The sequence below is a fragment of the Pinus tabuliformis genome, chromosome 3_2, assembly GCF_031772625.1.
Source record: "Pinus tabuliformis cultivar Carrire ecotype Pingquan chromosome 3_2, CPIR1, whole genome shotgun sequence".
Taxonomy (NCBI): Eukaryota; Viridiplantae; Streptophyta; class Pinopsida; order Pinales; family Pinaceae; genus Pinus; species Pinus tabuliformis.
The window spans coordinates 58,503,883-58,507,363 of record NC_142302.1 but is presented as its reverse complement, the minus strand read 5'-3'; the positions used below and the strand labels follow the sequence as shown (position 1 = coordinate 58,507,363).

Here is a 3,481-nt window from a genome sequence, read left to right as displayed (position 1 = left end):
AGAGTAGGATTTGTAAATAAATAAGCAGCCATAAGGGCAGCATCTTGTTTTAGTCTGCTTGAAGGTTGTTTGAGTTCAGTTTCAGTTTGAAAATAAGTCAAGAGTTGTGTTGATGATGACTCCATTGCCCAATGGATGGAGGCACTGTCTGCTCTCCCAAAGTTCTGCGGTTCTTGGCACCTCCAGGAAGCTGCAGCTGCCATCCCAAGTGGAGCCAATGTTAGACTCCGTCTCATATCAGAGATTGATTCTTCTTCAAAACCCTGTTTTGAAGAAGAAATCATTAATGTATTGATTTAAATTATGTAATTTGTTCTCCAGCTCTTCAAAGGCAGCAAACTTCAATGTTCCTATCCCTACAAGCACAATTTGAAACATCATCAGCAATCAGAGGCAAAAAGCTTTTGGAGAAGTCTCACTGGAAACACATTATCTAATGCCGCTTTCATACAAGCTTTTGATGCTAAGATAACAGTTGACAGATGTGTTCTACAAGATGAGCTTGCAATGAATCGGCTGAAGCACCCTTGTTCATCAAAGCAAATTCCGTTGCCACAGTTTGGAATACATTCTGCTGTTAGAGTATGCCATGACTGCTTCAACAATTTTACACAGTCATCTTCAGCAAATACACAAACCAACTCCTATGGCATTGATAAAATGGCCTCAGATGACGATGATGCAACAGTTTCTGATGGCATTGATGCATCCATTGATAAATTATCCAGAGTTGATTTGAATGAAGTCATTTCACTATCAAAATCAGAAAAAAAAAAGCTCTTATGTGGGAGGAAACTTGAGTATTTCTCAGACAGTTGAATGCAAATGTGGAATGCCGTTATGCATATGTGAAGATCCGGCTTTGCTGGCTTCTGAAACAATCTTTTCCGTAAATGAAGTTGAGGCCTTGTATGAGCTATTTAAGAAATTAAGTAGCTCTGTCACTAACGATGGTGTGATACACAAGGAAGCATTCCAGCTAGCTTTGTTCAGGAGCACATCCAAGGAGAACCTTTTTTCAGATAGAATTTTTGATCTATTTGATTTGAAGCACAATGGAGTGATTGAAATTTGGGGAGTTTGTTCGCTCTCTTAGCATTTTCCATCCATCTGCACCCCTCGAAGACAAGATTGATTTTGCCTTTAGGCTTTATGACTTGAGGCAAACGGGCTGCATTGAGCGTGAAGAAGTAAAGCAGATGATAGTAGCCCTCCTGAGTGAGTCAGACATGAAATTGACAGATGGCATTCTTGAAGCTATATTGGATAAGACATTTTCAGATGCAGATTATCGTCATGTTGATAGGATTGATAGAGAAGAATGGAGAGAGCTTGTTTTTCGAAACCCTTCTTTGTTAAAGAATATGACTCTACCCTATTTGAAGAACTTAACAACGGCATTTCCGCGTTTTGTTTTCTACTCTGAAGTGGATGAAGTAGTCAACTAAGTCTCTATATATCGCAGGAGAATCCATCTTCCAGAAAACAGATTTTCCTATATTGATCATCAATTGATGATTTAATCCACATTGTCCCTATCTGAGGCAATTCAAAATGCAAGGAATTTTCAGAACCTGGTTTCTTACGATGGTTACAGTGATGAAGAGCAGTGGTCAAGTTATTATGGTTGCTGAAAATATTATCGAGGTGTTTGCTTCAAAAGTATCGGCAGCATGAAGAGATAATTTGCATTCAATCATATAAACAAATTCATGAGTAGAGTGACGATGTATGTATTTACACTGTACTTAAAAATGTTTACTTTAGAGTTGATAGGTTTCCAAAATCTTTGTAGGGATCTCTGGAAACTACAACTTCGCGCTTTCCAATCTGGTCAATTGGATGGACCGGATTGAGCTCTTAAAACAGACTTTTGTGGCTATGCATTTCATGCATGTATACAGGGATTTTAATCAAGAGGCGGATAGACTATCAAAGGAATGTATATTGGGTGCTCCTTTTATTATATTTTACAGGTTCAGATCGAATGATGCGGTGCGGGACGAGGGAATCTCTAAAGTACTGGGTTTTGCTCTACAAAGTAGCACTGAGAGAGGAGCATTGAGCAAGAACCAAATGATGGAGTGAAAACGAAGTTTGTTCTTGACATTTTGTCCCTCTGTGAGACAAATAAGGAGAGGACTACTTTTACTCCTTGTTTGGAGGCCATACCTCACGTGAAGTCTGCCGATGGTGATATACAGACGAAGCCATTCTTGGATGCCTGCAAGTTTGTGTTACTAGTCATTGACAAGTTTGGTGCTGCTATGGCTCTTGTGAAGGCTGATGTTGTTGGCAACATTTCGAGATTAAATATGAAACAGGGTCCTTCCATGAAAATTTTGATATATGAGATTGTGCGTAAGAAGAAAAAAAAAAAAGCCAAACTGCAGCTTGTTATGCGTAGCATAAAAAAAAAGAACAACAGTGTGTAAATTCAGAAAATCTTGATTGGGAAATATGTTCGGCCTTAGGAAGCAGCATTCCAGGCCTGTCATGATATGGTGCCACCTGATGCAGTTGAAACATCACTAAAGCAGTTGGTGAATCATCGAGCTCGTATCGAGATGATTGCTATTGGTTTAAATATTGTAAGGGAAATCTGTCTACGAATGCCATTATTGATGACTGAGGATTTACTTCGTGACCTTACCCTGTATACGAAGTCTCATGAGAAAGCAATATCATCAGCGGCTCATTGGCATCTTCAAACAGATATGCCCATTATTATTGGATAAGCAAGATTGTAGGGGGGGTCGATTTCCATCCGATATATGCGGTGGATTTATTCCAGATTTCCAAAATCTTCTCCTAATTGCGGTAAAATGGCCAAAGCATTTCCGGACATTTGGGGAGCAGTTGCAAAGTGGCAGGGAACAGGATTCGATGCCTATTTCCAGACTTCATTCAAAAGGATCAGCGCTCCATATGTCAGCCATCAGAGGATTTTTAGGAATACGATGTTTTATTTTAGCATAGATGAAACAACCTTTTCTAATTTTTGTAATTGTAGTTAAAACAGCGCCCCTGTTTTGGGCAGCATTTTTTATTGATTGTATTAAAAAAAATTCATTTTGAAGAGAGAGTCAGAGAGAGTGTAGGGGAAGTTTTTTCTGAGTGCTGAGAGCTGCTGTAGCGTAGCAGAGCTTCATTGTACAGTCATTGGCAGAGATATTTAATGGAATTTCACAGCTCTATTTGCTGAGATTCATGTGGTATGTTAATTTAGCATAAGTTTTCCCTTTGTCTCATATGTAAACAGTTATGTTTCATTTCATTTCATGACCATTTCAAGCTGAACAAATGAAGTGATTAGGTAGGAATTCATAGTATTATATGCTCCTCCTATAAGTTTGTTCGCGTTCAATGTTTTCTACTGTTTAAGGAGGATTCAGAGTTATTGTCTGCCCTCCTTAGCTCCTCACCAGTCTTGCCATCCCATTGAAATCCAGATTTGATGCTAAATTTCATGCCTACCTTG

The 3,481-nt window shown here is 39.0% G+C and overlaps 1 pseudogene; it reads left to right on the top strand.

Annotated features, from left to right (window-relative positions):
* The first annotated feature begins 832 nt into the window (after positions 1 to 832).
* LOC149179804 (calcineurin B-like protein 2 pseudogene) lies at positions 833 to 1,881 on the top strand (annotated as a pseudogene).
* The last annotated feature ends 1,600 nt before the right edge of the window (positions 1,882 to 3,481 follow it).